Source organism: Sciurus carolinensis, chromosome 5 (assembly GCF_902686445.1).
Source record: "Sciurus carolinensis chromosome 5, mSciCar1.2, whole genome shotgun sequence".
Taxonomy (NCBI): domain Eukaryota; kingdom Metazoa; phylum Chordata; class Mammalia; order Rodentia; family Sciuridae; genus Sciurus; species Sciurus carolinensis.
The window spans coordinates 161,488,952-161,508,234 of NC_062217.1; the positions used below are offsets into that span (position 1 = coordinate 161,488,952).

A 19,283-nucleotide genomic window follows, 5' to 3' on the forward strand; every position below is an offset into this window, starting at 1 on the left:
GGTGTGCCCATAACAGGGAGATGACACCCCAAGCTGTTCCTCTTTCTCCCTTTGCTTCCTGGCTGGGGAATAGTTTGCTCCATCACATACTCTCACAGGGATGGGATGCCCAGCTGAGTTTCAAAGCAATGGGACCAATTGATCGTGGACACTGATCATGAACTTCCAAAACTCTGAGTCAAAATAACCCTTTCTCTCTATAAGTTCATTACCTCAGGTATTTCATTGTAGTAACACAAAGCTGATGAACACATATTACATCCTGGATAAACACCACAGTCGCTGGCTTCTGGAAGGTGAGCTCTGCACTTTGTAAAACATGATGAAAACCAAAATGGAAGTAGCAAAAACTGAGAGATAAGGCCAACTATTCCAGTTTGGCTTTGACAAAAGGGCACCTAAAATGGTCCTGGTTTGCCATGCAGTAGTCAAATGATGTGAGCAAGTTTTTGCCTATTTTCTTACCTATAAGATGGGAATAATTATAATACCTACCTCATGGAGTATCGTGAGAATTTAAGTAACTAGTTTCTGGTACAAAGTATGCTTTACAGAAATAATAGCCATCATTGTTATTCTTTGTTCTCCCTTGTTATTATTATTTAAATATTAGACAAAAAAGCAGGGGTGGAAAAGTAGCAAAAATTCAGCCAATTTTAGATGAAAATGAAGTTTTTCTGACCATTACTGTAAATTGATAGAAAATAATAACTGGTTCAGCACAGTAAAATTCACAAATCTGAATCACCATCAGCTCTTCTTCCAAAGAACCATCTCGGAACCACCTACACTGGGGTCTTGCTACTCAAACCGAGCCCCAGCCCCAGAGCAGCAGTAATGCTCACTGTTAGAAATGCAGACTCTCAGCACCCACAACCATGGACTCAATCAGAGTCTTCATCTTCGTCAGACCAGGGAATTATAGGTGCAGTAAAGCTGGAAAACCCTGCTTCATGGTATATACCGAGAGTTGATCATTGGTAGGTCAAAGGAGTAAGATCTCATTCTACAATTACACCTCCATTCATTAACCAAATCTTTCCATTAGCCCTCCTGCTAGATGGTTTTAACTAACAGGAGTGTTGAAGCAGATGCTTCTCTCATGGGACAGAACACTACTTATGAAGGTATCCAAAGCCACCAATGCCTCTTGTTAGTAACATCAATGACTTAAAAATTTCATCATCTTGATGATCACCAGTGACTGACACTTATTTAGCCCTCAAAACATGCAAAGATTAATGCAAAGGGCTTCCTTGTCCTCTCAGTTAACACTCCAACTGCCCTGGGAGTAGCCACTGCTGTCTACTATCATAGATGAGGGAAGAAAGACTCAGAAAAGCTATGACACTTTCCCAAGGTCAAGTTGAATGAGAAGAGGACTTTCTGAATTCTGCTCTTTCTACAAATTCAAATTCCATGTCTACAACATCAACATATATCTCTGTGAGGTGGGGAAACCCTAAGTATCCCCCTTTTTAGCTAAGAAAAACTGAGATACAGAGAATGAATGACCTAAATAAAGTCACTAACCTGAGTCTTGGGTCAGAACTGGGTCCATTGAGATTCAATACGTTTTGAATTATTCTGCTGCTAGAAATGTCCATGATGATTCAATGGCATCAGAGAGGCTGGGGGGAACCACGTATGACAGAAAGGCTTGCACTCATGCAGTTTTGCACAACCAAACCAAGGGGCTTCTGATTTTGATCTCTGAATTCAAAAGCTTATTTTAGGATGTCAGACTCTTTGACAAACCAGAAATTCCAGATTTTTATCAGCACTGTGCCATTGCTCATGGCAACTGGTCCTTATCCACATGACTCAACTAACATCCTACACAATATTTCTTTTGCACACCTATGAGAGTCTCCTACTTCCAGCCCCCGGACTCTACCTAAGCAGGAGAGCCACACAATTCAGAACCTGGCAAGATTAGTTCAAACTGTTCCTTCGTAGCCCCAGGACCTACGGCAAGTCAAAGAAACAGTTTTACAATCAGCAATGAGGGCTTCTTGCCCAGGTCCCAGTCAATGCCTTCCTCCTCCTTCCTGGCAAAGGGTAGCTGGGAAAGAATCAGAAATTGGCCCAAGAAGCAGAATTAGTTTGCTAAGCTGCCACAACAAAATACCACAGACTGGGTGGCTTCCACAACAAAAGCTAATTCTTCCAGAATTCTGGAGGCTACAAGTCTGAGGCCAAGGGATTGGCAGGGGTTTGGTTCCTGTTTCCTTGACTTGCAGATGGCTGCCCTGGTGTGTGTTCTCACATCATGGCGGTCCTGAATCGCTTACAGGGTTCTGGTGCCTGCAATTGTGTGTGTGTGTGTGTGTGTGTGTGTGTGTGTCTGTCTGTCCAAATGTCCTCTTCTTATAATGATACCAGTCACACTGGATTAGGGCCTATCCTAATGACCCCCTTTTAACTGAATTATCTCTTTCTAAGCCTTATCCCCAAATACAGTCACATCCTGGGCAAGTGGGACTCAGGCCTTCAACATATGAATCTGGTGGGGGTGGACGTGGGGGACACAATTTGACCCAGACCAAATGTAGGATGAACTTCTCACCCATTATTAGTAAGTCCCAGGGCTACACAGAGGCTTTCTGGTCCAGCGCGGGTTCCATAGGAAAGAGAACTCAGAATAATTGGTATGTCGCAGGCTCATGACTCAGAGCTCTCTGAAGGAGGAAGGAAGGGAACGGGGTTCCTGGTCAGACCCAAATCCACCCCTCCCTTTTCTCTTCTGGTCTGTGGGGTCAGAGAAACAAGCCTCACCCCTGACACCTGCGCCGCCCACCGGCCCCTGCTCCCCACTCACTGCTGCTTACGTAAGGCCACTCCGAGGACGGCTTTTTCAAAATATTCAAGTGGCACTTATAGAACAGTCTGAGTCGGAGACGTGAACAGTGCAAACTGGAATGGAGGCCGCGTCTGGTGGCCTGCAAGTCCCCTTCACCCCGGGGCAAAGGCTGCTGTGCAGAGCTCGGACCGTGACCCGCCCTCGGGAGCTGGCACTGTGCTCGGCCGCAGAGCGGAGGCAGAGTGGGGAGGCAGAGCCAGCCTCCAGCCGGCCCCTGGGCCTGGGCCAGCGGCCCTGCACAGGCCACACTGCAGGAGGCGCAGGCGGGAGGGAACTGCCTGGCAAGACCGTGCGGGGTGCTCGCTCCACACGCGCTGGGTGCCAATGGCTTCTATATTTTCTAGGGTCCTTATTAAAAATTCTATGCTCACAGAAAAAAAGAAAAATGAAAGGACTTGGCCTGTGTTTATGGGCATCTAATCCCTGACACCACTGAGGCAGAGGTGAGGAGAGTGGGGTCTGCATTAAAAAGAGAGCCCGCACCCCTCATTCAGTTTAATAAGCTGAAGAAGCTATAAAACTATAAACACCCCATTTAGATAGTCCTAATTTCCAATTTAAGAAATTCAGCTATTCTTTACATCATCATTTTTTAAGCTTGGTTCTCAAAGCCTTTTCCTATTAATATAAAATTCCATTATCTTCCTTGAGAGTTTGAAGGACCATTTAGTCATTCATTTGGTATCTGCTAAGTGCTTTAAAGTCAAAATGATTCTAGATCAATATAGCCTTCAATATACAAAAGACCATATTTTACAAATCTCTTCTGTAGACAAACCAACACACTCCAGAGAAAAATTAGGCCCGCAGAACACAGAAGGAATTCATCTCCAGATAGAAACCTCCTTGTTAATCCTCCTATTAACAGAAGAAGAAATAAGTAAAGATCACTCAGACATTTAAGGAAACAAAAACTCAAAATAGAACCAAGATAAGCACAATCACACAATTCTAGAGAAAACAATTTTAGGCAACAAGAGGATTCTAATAAAACTTCAAATTCATATCTCCCAAGGTATTTTAGAATACGTTGTATCTATGAAATAAAAAAATTAAAGGAGAAAGCAAAGAAAAAGTTTGGGGAAATCAAAATTGATTATGGAAATAAAAAGAAATTCAATAAAAAGGCCAGAAAAAAAAAAAAAAAGTCAAGGAAATTTCCTGGTCAGTGGAGCAAAATAAAGAGATGGAAACTATGAAAAGAGACTGAAGTGAAATGGAGGCATCCCAGCTTCCATGCAGTAGAAGTTCCAAAAAGAGAGAGAAAGTAAGGGGAGAAAATAGTAAAAGAAAGTTCTCTGAGCCTGAAGGAAAGCACAAGTCCTCAGAAGGAAACAGAAAACCGAGAGCTGAACAGGTTGAAGAGAAAAGCTGTCATAGTCCATGGCAATTCAGAACTCTGAGGATGCAGACAGGATCCTGGAAGTTACCAGAGACCAAGTCAGACCCAGGAAGGAAAGGACCTGGGCCACCATGAGACTCGGCAGGCACTCTGATGTCCAAAGAGCAAAGCAAAGCCTCTCAAGTTTTCCGGAAAAAAAAAAAAAAACTGGGAGGGAGGCAGCGTGCGTGGAGATGCCTCGTGGTGGTTGCATTCACAGTGACAAGAGAAAAAGGAATGGGGGCATAGAGTATCCATCCTTTCCAGAAGAGAAGCCACTACAGTGCAGAAGCCACTATAGTGCACTACAGGTCTCAGGACAGTGGGAACAGCTGCCTCCCTCTCTGAAGCATGGCTTAAGTGTGGAGAAGGATTTCAGGACACTCCTGGGACTCAGTCATTAACGACTGGAAAGGTGACTCTTACAGAAAAGGACCTTGAATTAGCTCCAAGACCAAAGAAAAAAACTACTACGTCTAAGAATACCAGTGAGCCTACAGATATAACATGGAGTTCCAGTGGAAGTGATCTGTCAGATGAAGACAAAACACTTTCTAAATCACAGAGAGATAATGAACATGACTCTAGAATAGATAGATTTCATAACAGAACTATTTTGTGTCCAGAAGATGGGGCCAGTGAAGGTAAATTGCTGATTTTGTAAGAAATTCAGTTTCTGTTTAATACTGGGTTCAATATTGGAAAAAACTTTCTTTTTTATATTTATTATGGATTATGATTTTACTGAGCCCTAGCCTCTTTGTTAACCTCTTTAGAAACATTGTTTCTTTTAATATTTCTTACATCAAGTCTAAGAGATAGGTATTACTGATATATTATTTTTACAGTTCACAACTTCGGCTTGGACTTGTCAGAATTGGTTGGGGTTCCATTTTCAGTCTCTTTGATACCAAAGCCAATTCTCTCAACTCCCACATAATGCTATACCCATGCTACCTTCTTGCTCACTTGTTATTATTGAATAAATATTACAACAACCAATGTGTTAGAAATATAACTTATCAAATTTCTGTTCCCGTGGCATTTTATATTATATCATGTTTTAGACGATTTAGAAATAAGATTTCTCAACCTTGATACCATTGCCATTTGGAGACAGATAATTCTGTTGTGAGGAGATCTTTCCTATGCATACTATGTATATCACAGTATCCCTGGCCTCTACATACTAGATCACAGTAGTAACCCCCAGCCCTAGTTTTGACAACCAAAAATATTTCTAATTGTCAGAGGTCTTCTGAAGTATAAAATCACCTCCAGTTAATAACCATAGATGTGCCATTGTGGAAATCATGTCTTTGCAAATTTAAAAATTTATAGCCCATCTGGAGTATTTAAAAATCTTAATGCTTTAAAAATAACTTGTGACTTTTAACTCTTGATAGTTTATGTTAGTACTTAGTTAAGGTTAAGTTTGAGTGGATAGCCTCTCAGGCAGGTTGTTAAATTCCTTTGAACGTTTTGTAGGGATTTAGGTAACTACCATTAACATTTTAGTAGTGACCAGTTGAAGTGGTATTTTACATAAGCTGATAGTGTGTATGTTATTAATTCAAGCATAGTAACTGAAATTATGATGTAACTTTTTCTTCACACATTTCAGAACAGTTTCAATTTGAAAATTGTAACTTTCATGGATGAATAGTAATGGTTTATGAATTTTATCTCAAAACTGGCATTAAAAGAAAAAAACTGCAGCTTTGAATTTGTATATCTCTACCCTCATCCTAGTGGTCAAAATAACATTTTCAAACACGCAAGGATTCCATTGACCTCTCACATACCCTTACTGAAAACAAATGTTGATTCAAACCCAAAGAAAATTCATCCCCAAACAGAAAGCTATAGATTCCAAGAAAATGTGGCATTAGTTTAGTGATAAATGGGAATGGAGGCGAGTGGGGAGAGTCCTGAAACGGCGGCTAGGCAGCAGATCTAAAAGTCAGCAGGTCCAAAGTTGAACATGGTCAAAGGATGTTAAGGAAACATCTTCAAGAAGGTGGATTTCATTCAGCAACTCACACTTAAGAGGCTATAGGTTCTTAGTGATGCTATTAATATGTTCATTTAACTTGGAAGAAACAGAATTAGAAGTTTTATGGCCACCAGGTACAGTAGCACACGCCTATAATCCTCACAAATCCGGAGGCTGAGGCAGGAGGATCATAAGTTCAAGGCCAGCCTCAGCAACTTAGCAAGACCCTATCTCACAGTCAAAAATATAAAAAGGGCTGGGGACCTAGCTCAGTGGTAAAATGTCCCTGGATTCAGTGTTCAGTACAAAAAAAAAAAAAAAGTTTATGTAAATTAAAAATCTCTAGATTACTACTCCCCCGAACTCCTCAGTAGTCTGTTAGCGGGAGCTCCTGGTCGTCCTCTCCTCGCCACATCCCGCACCACGCGATCCTACAACAACCCGTCGTGCATTAGGGTATCTCCATCCACGTTGGCCAGGCTGGTTTCAGATTGGAAACGCCTGCTGGGAACTCTACTGCCTGGAACGTGGCATCCAGCCTGATGGACAGATGCCGAGTGACGAGAGCACTGGGGGAGGAGATGGCTCTGTCTGTGAGACAGGTGCTGGCGAGCACGTGCCCGGGGCAGTGTTTATAGACCTGGAAGCCACGGTCATTGATGAAGTTCGCACTGGGACCCACCGTCAGCTCTTCCACCCTGAGCAGCGCATCACAGGCAAGGAAGATGCTGCCAGTAACTATGCCCCAGGCCACTACGCCATTGGCAAGGAGATCATCGACCTTGTCCTGGACGGAACTCGCAAGCTGGCTGGCCAGTGCACAGTCTTCAGGGCTCCTTGGTTCTCCACAGCCTTGGTGGGGGCTGGTTCTGGGTCACCTCCCTGCTGATGGAGCGGCTCTCTGATGATGACGGCAGGAAGCCAAGCTGCAGTCCTCCGTTTACCCAGCCCCCGGTTCCACAGCTGCATTGAGCCCTCAGCTCCATCCTCACCACCCACACTACCGGGAGCACTCTGATTGTGCCTTCATGGTAGACACTGAGGCCATCAGTGACATCTGTCGCAGAAACCTTGACACTGAGCGTCCAACCTACACTAACCTTACCGCCTTATTACCAGGCTGTGTCTTCTGTCACTGCTTCCCTCAGATTTGACGGAGCCCTGAATGTTGACCTGACAGAATTCTGACCAACCTGGTGCCAATCCCCGCATCCACTTCCCGCTGACCACATATGCCCCTGTCATCTCTGCGGGGAAAGCCTACCATGAGCAGTTTTCTGTAGCCGAGATCGCCAATGCTTGCTTTGAGCCAGCCAACCAGATGACAAAATGTGACCCCCGCCATGGTAAATACATGGCTTGCTGCCTCTTGTACCGTGGCGATGTGGTCCCCAAAGGTTTCAATGCTGCCATTGCCACCATCAAGACCAAGCGTACTATCCAGTTTGTGGCTTGGTGCCCCACTGGCTTCGGGGTTGGCATTAATTACCAGCCTCCCACTGCAGTGCCGGGGAGACCGGGGAGGTTCAGCGAGCTGTGTGCATGTCGGGTAACACCCCAGCCATTGCTGGGACCTGGGCTCGCCTGGATCACAAGTTTGACCTGATGTGTGCCAAGCGTGCCTTTGTTCACGTGCGTGGGTGAGGGGATGGAGGAAGGAGAGTTTTCTGAGGCCATGAGGACATGGCTGCCCTGGAGAAAGATTACGAGGAGGTTGAGCAGATAGTGCTGAGGGAAAGGATGAGGGTGAAGAGTATTAACCTTGCTGCTGCAATTTCACACTGTGTTTTCTTGGATTTGTCTTATTTCTGTTTTAGCCCTGAACTATCAATAAAAGCATTTCCATTTTAAATGTCAAAAAAAAAATCTCTATATGAAAATTGTGACCTAAATATAAAGCAAACTAGAAAGTAATATAATTTTGAGGGGAAAAAAGAAAAGAAAAGAAAAGGGTCCTTTGGTCATGCTTTGATAATGTTTGTACATACTTTGAGAGCAAGACAGATTTAGTGAGCAGAATAATCCCTTCTCTACATATCCAATCACCCTACCAACTTCTGCAGTAAGAATATTTGCATAATCTTAATGTTTAAGTGTTTTCTAGTGGTGTTTTAGTCTGTTTTCTGTGACTATAACAAAATACCCAAGACTGGGAACTTTATAAAGGGAAGAAGTCTATTTAATGTACAGTTTTGGAGGGCTAAAGTTCAAGATTAGATGGAACTATCTGTTCAGCCTCTGGTGACAGCTTCATGACAGATGGTGCCACAGTGGCAGGAGCATATATGAAAAAGTTGCTATGGTAAGAGAGGAGGCCAGAGAGGTTCGAGGGCCAGGAATGCTATTTTATAACCCACTCTCATGGGAACTAATAGGGGTCTGACTAGTACCTTCCAAGAGTAAGTACCCCCAGTGACCTAACCACCTTCCCCTAGGTCTTACCTTTTAAAGGTTTCACTACCTCAATATCACTACACTGGGGACCAAGCTTCCAGCACATAAACCTTTGGGGGACATACTCAGAACATATCCAAGTCATAGCAATTGGCCTTTAAGCTCAAAATCAACCTGTAACACACAAGAAAGCATGAAGTTTAGGAGATTAAAACAGATTAACCTAGACAATGAAAAAGTAAGGTGCAGCTGACAGTGGTCAGAAGAGGGAGGGGGTAGGAAAAGAGGAGGATGGCGGGTGGAAGGGAGGCAACTTCCCCCTTGTCCACAGTAGGGAGTCAGGAGACATCATCGAAAGTCAGAGAAACAGGAGTAATTCTACATCGATAGTTGATTTAACTAATACAACTTAAGCAATTAGTACTATTTAAGAGACATTGTTAAAAGAAATACAAGCACACACATATTGTTTAGAATCACAGTAATACTGATCAGACGTGAAAAATAAAATTTTAAAAACATTTATGTCTGCTATAAAAGGTCAACACCAGGGTCCTTGAGGGGACAGAACTGGTTGGTATCTCGACTGAGTCAATGACAATATATGGGACAAGACATTGCACCATAGCACTCCAAGATGTTGCTCTGTTCCATAACAGAATTAAGCAAAGAGGTTAGTGATTCTATTCTTGATTCTACCAAAGAATTCTATGGAGCTAATAAAGTTCTAGATGCATAAGTAATAAGTTAATTCATTATGTATTAAGGATGAATTCGAGCATTAGGGATCGCTTTTGTAGAACACTACAAATAATTGCTGAGATAAACTGAAGAAACCTAAATAAGCTGATATATATACCATATCCATGGATTGTAAAATTCAATATTAAATTCTTAATTTCCCTGAAATTAATTTATGGATTTAATATGCCCCAGTAATATCCTAAGAACGTGTTATTAAATAGAAGCTGGCAAACTGATTTTAAAATAGACTCTTTTTTTGGTACTGGGAATCAAACCCTGGGCCTCACACAAACTATACATGTGCTCTGCCACTGAGCTGCATCCCTGGCCCTGCCAAAACAATTTCTTAGAAAGAAGAACAAAGATGAAGGTATTACATGATATGACATAAAGATTTTCTATAAAACCATAATAATCAAGACAGTGTAGGACTGGCACAATGAAAACTAATTAATGAAACAAAATAGAAATTCCAGAAATAGATCTGTACTTATAATTTATCAATTGATTTTTTTACAAATGCCCCAGTGAGATTCAATAAGGAAGGGAATCTTTTCAAAAACTAGTGATGGAACAACTGGATATTCATAAGGGGGGAAAAAAATCAACCTCAATTCCTACCTCACACCATTCACAAAAATTATTTTGAGATAGACTACAGATGTAAAGGTAAGCTCTAAACCTATAAAGCTTTTAGGAAGAAAAATAGAATACCTTGGTTATCCTGGGGTTAGGAAATGCTTTCCTAGGATAGAAAAATCACAAATGATAAAAAGTGAAAAATTAAAGTTTATCAAAATTAAATATCAAACAACACTGTTAAGAAAACAAGTGGACTAACTTCAAGTTGGGCAAAAAGCACTCACAAAACATAAGGCAAACATAAACTTGTATTTAGAACACATTAAAAAAAACTCCTATGACTTAATTTTAAAAACAATTTTTAAATGGGGAAAAATACTTGAATACTTCACAAAGGAAGCTTAATATGTAAATGACTATCAAGCATATGAAAAAAATCCTCAAATAATTAGTTATCAGGTAAATGCAAATTAAAATCATAATAAGATGTCATTATACCAAATAAAATTATCAAATGTTGGTGAGGATGTGAAGTAACTGAAACCCTAACTCATTTCTAGTGAGAATATAAAATAGTACAAGAGTTTCAAAAAAAGTTTTCATATTTTCTTATAAGACTAAATTTATACCTCCACTTTGACCTAGCAATTCTGCATCTAGATAGTTATCCAAGAGAAATGGAAACATAAATCTACAAAAAGATTTTCCAAAATGGCTCATAGCTGTTTTATTCATATTTTAAAAAAATATAAACAACTCAAAAGCCCATTGACAGAAAGGATAATGAACTTGTGATAGACCTAATAATGGAATAGTACTCAGCAATAAAAAGGAACAAACTAGTACACAACAGTGTAGATACACTGCACACACCTTACACTGAGCAAAAGCAGCCTTACACAACACAGCACACATACCGGTCCATTTATACGAAGTTGGAGAACAGGCAAATGTAATTAGGACCGTGGAGGTTCAGGGATGAGGGGACTCATTGTCAAGGGATACAGGGGCATTTGGGGGGTTAAGGAAACATTCAATATTGTGACAGGGATGACGACATGGGTGCATCCAAGTGTAAAAATTCCATAGCCAAGACTTATACCTTTCAGTGTGTGTCAATTGTACCTTAAAATAATTTATTTTTCTACAAAACAAGAATGGCTGAGTGCTGATAATTATTGAAACTTCGATGGGCAGGGGAGGTTCATTAGAATGTTTTGTTTATCTTTTATTATAGAAATCTTCAAACACATGCAATGTAAAAATGTACACGAATTTTAACTGTAATACAGCAACACAATCAGACATTAAGAATTCCAATATTTTGAGCTGAAAAAATTCACCTAACTAATGCTTATTATTTTCACTTTCTTTTTGACTGTAAGCTTTTCTTCTAAATATCATATTGGCAAGGCAAAGACTTTATTTCAAATAATCAAAAAGAAAAATTGTAGCTACCCATGAATATGTTACCTTTAACAATATTGGCTTTTGAAATACCAGATATTCTCATGAACCTCTGAAGAATTTTAAGATGAGCAAAATTTATAAATCTGGTGAGGATCAACTTGAGAATAAGAATTTGCAGAATTAAAACATTTTTAGTGATGAAAATGATTCACTTGTATTTTAATATCAATATGTTTTGTTGTCTTTAACCAATAGTCTATTGTAATGCTATGTTAACTAATACATGGTAACAAGAAAACGCTCTTAAAATGGCATGCATGCAAGATGGCTAGAAGCACTTATGTAGTTATGACCAGCTCCTCCAAATTGTAACACGATTTCACTTGCGAGACATTCAGACGTTCCCAAACCACTTGTTCTTAAGAAGAAAAAAATTAATAATTATTTTATATGGTTGATTTAAAAGTAGAAATTTTATCAGATACCATATTGTTTTTAAATACATGAACTTCGGCAGTACCAGCTGAACTAACTCAGATGTTTGTAAGTCCTGTATGAAAATCCTATATGTAATTTATGCTGGGTAAAATGTAATAGGGTGCGTGGAATAGTTTTGTAGAATGAGTTTTGCAACCTTAGAAATAAAATAAAATTGAATTAAGTTATCTGTGTTCCCTCAGCTTGAATGCCCTGCATCCTCTCTCACAGACATCCTTTCCACCCAGGATCAAAAAGGATTTTGCTCACCTTTGACTCTTGACTCAAAGGCCATTTCCTCCTTGCATCCCTCTAATCCCAGTCTGCCCTCTGCTGATTCAGCAGTTAACCTAAGCTTGATGCAGCACATCTGCCTTGGAGAGCTGGTCTGAGGGTGTACCTTCCCACAGGTCCACAGTTTTTAGTAGTGCTGAAAGAACTGGCAGGTATCATCATACCCATTTAATAGATGAGAAAACAGAGACTGAGAAAGTGAAATAATCCTGATATCCTTTCACCTACAGTGGCAGTATCAAGCCCCCTGGTGCAAGCTGTCTACCTCCCCAGCCCATACTTCTAAAGATCATGGGGACATCATGCACCCCTAAGCAGATCAGAGTTCCAGGGTCCTTGTTGTCTCCAACACACCTGGCCTGGGTTTCACACATTACGCACTCTATAAACGCTGTCGAATCTGGTCTTAGTTTTCATTAGTACTATGAGAACAGGATAATCAATTAAAACCACTCATCAGTTTATTCATTTGAACAGAGCCCAGAAGGGTCTCCAACGAGGCCTGGGGGCATGGTCCACCACCACCCTCTACTGGGGAATCAGTTTCTCACATGAAAACTTCAATGGCTTCTCCCTAGAAGTGAACTTGATGTACTTGCTAAGAGATCTGTGGATTCTCTTTGTAGAAAGAGTGTCAACTTGTACATTAATATGTCATGGGATTCCAGAGAAACGTTATCAGACTCATACCATCATGAAACAAGAATCGTTTCTGATCAGTGTAGTTAAATCAGCAAGGAGCAGCTTTGGAATAATATGGGGATTCTACACCTAAATTCAGGTTGCCACCTGCCAGCATAATTTATTTGACATTTCTGTGATTTGGTTTTTCTAATTATTCAGTGACTGGAATGATTCTCTCTCTCTCTCTCTCTCTCTCTCTCTCTCTCTCTCTCTCTCTCTCTCTCTCTCTCTCCCTCCCTCCCTCTACACACACACACACACACACACACACACACAAACACACATATTGCATCTGTAAGGTATTTGGAAATAATAAGAGCTTAAACTGTTACCACATAAACTATAAAAAAGTAACTGTATAGTGCTTCTCAGTAGAATATTTTCATAAGTGGAGATTATCAATAAATCTGCTTTGGCCAGCCACTAAGCCAGAATTTAGTACAAGCATCACATGTTGGCAGAGATTTCCTAGTGCCTGGTTTTAAGCTTCCCTTAAACTGGTTAGAGCTTACTTACATTTCATATAATTTCATATACCAAGTGACCCACAGCCAAAGCCTGTCTTGGGTCATTCTGGGGGGAGGAAAGATTAAATGGGCACAGCAGATGAGGCTTCTCCTTCCTGAGCAGCTGTGGGGTCCCTAGTCTTCTTTCTGGCATGCCCAGCAGTGTGAAAGTCCACTTTGCTACAGGGGGTGGCTACAAAGAGAATCCACAGATTGTTCCCGAGGATGAAGATTTAGTGGATCATTGACTCTAATAGTCAAAGTCCAAGTTCAGTGTATTCTGATTCTCAAAGACAAACTCATGAATAGTTCATAAGCTGAACTGGAAAAGCTGTTTTACAATTCCTTTCATGGATACCAGCCTTCAGACATTTTCAAAGGATGGAGTAGTGGTGCCAAAACTTTCCAAACTCAGGACAGTACCTTAGATGACACGGTGAAGTCAAAGAAGGGGACTCCTTTTTTCCCTAATGTCTGGTTTAGTTCTTAGACTAAGTACCTGCAGAATCAGCTCGAAGGGGAGCCAGAGAAGTGCCTGGCCCAGGCCGTGACCTCCAGGTAGAAATGTCCTTGAGCCATATTAGGTATAGGGATTTTTTAAATTTATGCTAAACCTTTAAGGGAAGAGCGTAGGAACTTTTCAATGCCAAAACACAATGGTAGCAAGAATTTGGACTTGCCTAGAACCAACTAGCGTGAGCCATGTTTCAAAGCAGTTACTAAAGTGTAGTTTGTTGACAGAGACACAAGGTTAAGATACAAATCCCACAATACTGGCGGGACCTCATTTTATACTCCAAAGTCGAATACGGGCCACTCTGGGGATCATGACGTGGTGCATGAGGGATGGGTTCCCGGCGGGCAGGATGCAAATCAGGAGGCCAAGACAGACTTTGAACAGCAGAAAATGGAAGGAATGTTCTGAAAGCCAGTGTAGAGGTTGGACTGAGTGAATAAGGATGAAGGGAAAAGGGGTTGGTGGTGGATTAAGAAAAAGCAAACACAGAGGTAAGAAGAAAATATAAGAAGTTACTCATTTCACAAAAACTTCACTTAGTTCCTGTGAGAAGGGCTGAGCACCAAGACAGGCACAAAAACTAGAGCAAGCTCTAAAATTTAGTGCAGATAAAGCAGAAAAGGTTAAGAAAATGTAGCCGTAGTCTCTTCAAAAAAAGTTATTTTAAAATATCATTTTAATTTATACAGGTGACCTCAACACTTCATATGCTGGGAACATGAATAATAAGCAATTACAAACCCCAGCACTGAATATTTTTCCCCTGGAAAAGGAAGCCAGGTATGGCTTATGGTCCAAAGGGGGAAAAGAATGGTCCCTCTCTTGGACACCCATGTCACAAAGCCTCACGGTGAAGACCTTCAACGCAATCGCTGAGTTGTGGCAAGAGGAAGCAGGGTTACCAAAGATAACCTTTGGGGGCAATATTTTCCTAAAAGCTGACAACTTGTTCTGTTGCTTGATTTGTTATATTCCCCAAGGGGTTTCGTTATCCTGACTCTCATTCATGACAAAGAGAATGAGCTGCTACTTTGATTCATTATGCTTCAGTTTTGTCTAACTAAAAAAGAAAAAAAAGTTTTTAAACCTTGCTCAGTACTGTTGAAAATGAAAACCACTCCCTAAATTTCCAGGAAGCCTTTAAAGTATCACTAATAGACTGTCAGGCCCATAAAGCAGCATATTATAGACTAGCATTATCAACAGAAATACGATGTGTCTACATAATGTAATTTAAAGTTTTCTAGTAAACACATTAAATAAGTAAAAGGAAACAGATGAAATTAATTTTGCCAACTATTTTATTTACCCTATATATCAAAAATACTATCATTTCAGCCAGGTGCAGTGGCACACGCCTGTAAATCCAAAGGCTCAGGATCACAAGTTCAAAGCCAGCCTCAGCAATGGTGAGGGATTTTTGTTGTTGTTTTGGTTTTTGACAGTCCTAGGGATTGAACCCAGGCTTCACACGTGCTAGGCAAGCACTCCACTCCACCACTGAGTTACATTTCCCAACCCCTTTCTCTTTTATTTTAGACTAAGTTGCCCAGGCTGGTCTTGAACTTGCTATTCTCCTGCCTCACCCCCCTGCCCCCCAGTAGCTGGGCTTACAGGCATGCACCACTGAACCAGGCTAATCTCCAGAGATTCTAACTTGCAGATATCCTTTTCAAAGTCCTAGAAGAAGTCCCATTACTTACTTGCATGATCATATATCAGTAAAATTTGTACCAAATAAGATATTTAAATTATAATCTTTTAAGACTTTCAGATCTTTCCATTTGACCTCCCCTGTTGTAGGTCAGTTTTGAATTATCACTGGTCTTTGTATTTGTTGAGTTTTGGTACTTTTTAAGAATTTGGTTAAGGGGAAGTTGCATTAAGGATCTATTTAGCTTGGGGTTTCATGGAACGTATTTGGAGGGTTTGTGGACCCTTCCATGCGCAGTTAACATTAGCTATTTTTTTTTCTTTTTCTTTTTTTTTTTGCAATGCTGGGGATTTGAACCCAGGGCCTTGTGCTTGCAAGGCAAGCACTCTACCAACTGAGCTATAACCCCAGCCCAACATTAGCTATTAATGCATGTTGTGGAACTGATTTCCAGGAGCATTCCTAGTCTTTCCTATGCTGACTCACTTAGAGCCATGACACAGATATGCAAGACCAGAAGTCATGCATGATCAGAAGTTGTGCCATAGCATCCCGCACTGGAGTACGAGAGCACCAGAAGAAAAAGAAGGTTTCAAGTGAACAAAGCAGAAAGATGCTCTGTGGGAAAATCTAGCCATCAGACATACAAAATCAGAAGCAGAGGATTCAGTTTCCATCCGTACCTTGTCAGGGTGGAAGTTCTCTCCTGTCATAAATATGCTTGATAAGGAAACAGATAAATTACAAATACATCATACATTTTAATGGCTAAGTTAAGTGGACATTATCAAAATTCCTATATTTGTAGACCTAAAACTGTAGTAGTGAGCACACATGTGTGTAAATTGCTTGTTTTATATATCCCAGTTACCAGCGATAAAAAATAAATTTCAATTAGTGATTAATGTTATTACAAAGGTAATGTCAAATAAAGAAGTTATCAAGGAGCATGCTGACAAAAATATAGAAGGAAGCCAGGCACAGTGGCACATGCCTGTAATCCCAGTGGTTTGGGAGGCTGAGACAGGAGGACCGTGAGTTCAAAGCCAGACTTAGTAAAAGCAAGGTGCTAAGTGACTCAGTGAGACCCTGTCTCTAAATAAAATACAAAACAGGGCTGAGGATGTGGTTCAGTAGTTAAGTGCCTCTGAATTCAGTCCCTAGTACCTCCCCCCCCAAAAAAATGTAGAAGGGAGAGTATTATTTAAAAGATACGTCACAATGCTATTTTTCTGCATTTTATAATTGGTGATTGTCACTTTTGAAACCTTGTGATTTGTTATGATTTTAACCTTCCTAAATATTATTCATACATTTTCTAAAGAGAATTCCACAGATTATATAAACTTCAGCCTCCACAAAAGCTAGCTCTCCCTGAATAGCAATAATAACTGTCCGTGCCACTGTCCCTACTGTGTGCACACACATGCATACACACACATGCATACACTCACATGAGCAAGAAAAATGGTCGTGTAACTAAAACCCGTGATTCTCTAAGATCTACGCTATACCCAGGCCAAGGACACCCAATGATCATTACATCCACTCCTCTTAAAGGTTCAGTTACCCCAAAGACCAAAGTTAGCAACTCAATGTGACTTTGGCAACTATCAGAATTGTATCATCATGAATCTTGACACAACACATACTTTGGTTTTCTGGTAAGTAGAACCAGGGTCCACGGTTGCACATTAAGTATTTGTACTTCATTCCATTACTAGGACGGGTGAGGTTCTGGAACAATTGCTTGCCTCTCACCATTCCAAAATTCCAAATACATCTGATGGGTCCCAGAGATGATCTATAAACTATACCTGCTTATATTTGGGTCTAAGGAGGCTAGTCCACAGTTAGGAAAATATTCAGGATATTCCTCCTCCTTTTGGGATGTGAGCCCCTATACAACCTGTCTGTTTGAGAACCTGTATTTCCCTCAATCCCAGGAACGACTGGAGCAAAAGTCACCTTGTTTCTGGTTGCTACATGCAAGGCAAGGGCTACTGCTGTCCTGACTCCCTCTAGAAATTCAACTTACCATGGCCCTTTGGTGGCTATGCAAGGGCTTCCATAGGCTACTGGTATGTTCTAGAGCTTCTCTGACCACAGCCCTTCCCTGTCTTTTGATGTTCATTTTTGTGGGGACAGTGAGGAGACCATTGAGGAAGCCAAGAATAAAGCTGTGATAGGCTCATGTCTCAAAGTCACAGATGACTCTCCAAGGCCAGGGGTAGTCAGCCCTGAGGCAAGACCAGCATGTCAGTCAGGGTCTTGGTTGGAAACAGATGGAACATTCAAACTGGAGAAGTTGAGAAAAAGTTTACCAAAGGGGAAACCGACAAAGGGGTGGAACCCACAATGGACACGTCCCACCCTGAGGCCAGCTCCAGTGGAAACCCATTGCTAACTCGAGGCCTAAAGAGGCAAAGGATCAGAAGATACTAGCATCTGATGAATGCAGAGGGCTACTTGTCAGGCCCTGTGGCCATCAACAGGCAACCAACGGTGACCCCAGTCATATTCTCCTCTTACCCTCAGGTCAGCAACCCCCATAGAAGCAGAAGTGAAGGAGGCCATTGCTGTAGTCATGGAGGTTAGTCCCCAGGAGGACAGAGCAGGGCAAAGGGTTGGAGTGGAGCTGGCAGGGCAGCGGCTGGAAATCAGTCCTGCCTGTGATTCTTCAGGATGAGAGGGAGCATGTGCTCCAGGGAGCGCATTAGTGCTAGAATTGAAAGCTTTCGTATTTCCTTCGCAAGACCTAAACTCAGCAATGCAGAGGTAAGAGATGGTTTTCAACCCAACACAATATAAGTAGAAGATAAGAAACTGAAGAGCAAAAAACCCTGCAGCCTATTCTGGGATACCTTCAGTCAGATAAGCTACACTCACTCCACCAAGGCTGCCTTCTGTTTCACAGGCTCTCCAAAGCCCTGCTGGCTTTCTGGGTTTAGTTTTCTACTCATAACTGTCACCATGTTATGAGACAAGCATGCTAAGCAAATGGAAGACCTGGATGATAGCTCCCAGTCTGATGCTATTAGTGAAAATTTTGAATGGTATGGGGAACAGCCCTGGTGCAGACTGTCTGACACAGGAATATTTGGGGCTGTGGGGGTCATGTTGAACCTGCTCAGCAAAACTGCCAATGATTTTCTAGAAGTACTTCTCACTGGTTACAAATAAAAAACTCCAGACCATCAGATCCTCTCCCTCTGCCTCCCCACAGTTCCATCCTGTAAGAAATACACATCTTTTTGCTCAGTTAGTTCCATATCAAAGCTGGGAAGCACATTTTGATATCTGACTCATGATTCAATGAAGAACAGAAAAGCAGCCAAGGGGACATTGTCCTGGAGTGAGAGTCCCTCAGGAAGCCAACTCCTGCCACATAGTCCTCTTCCTGGGGCATGTGTGGTACTTGCCAATCATGGCCAAAGAGCAAGGCTGAGGTCTCTGCTCTGGAACCAGGACAGGACAACAACTTTCTGATGAATTGGCTTTAAGAACCCACTAAAATCTCCTGCATTTGGGGGGAGCCACGTAACCAAGAGACAGTGGAGGGTAGAATGGCTTTAAAGTACATAGTAATAAGATCTGGCAATGAACTATGCATCCTAGAGAAATCAAAGCTAAGTGCTAGATGAAGAGAAAGGGAAAATAAAAACCATGGATTGTCCAAAAGCCATCCTCAGTGATTTTCTTACCCAGTGAGGGGAATTAAAAGGCTTCCAACCCCACATTTGCTGCCACTGGTATTCACATAGAGAAAGCACAACATTTT

General features: G+C 41.4%; 1 protein-coding gene and 1 pseudogene across 1 annotated transcript in view; one reads left to right on the forward strand and one right to left on the reverse strand.

Annotated features, from left to right (window-relative positions):
* The window catches only part of Ablim1 (actin binding LIM protein 1), a 277,478-nt gene that overhangs the window by 213,370 nt on the left and 44,825 nt on the right, over window positions 1-19,283 (reverse strand). The window lies entirely within an intron of this gene.
* LOC124985012 (tubulin alpha-1C chain-like) lies at window positions 6,693-8,000 on the forward strand (annotated as a pseudogene).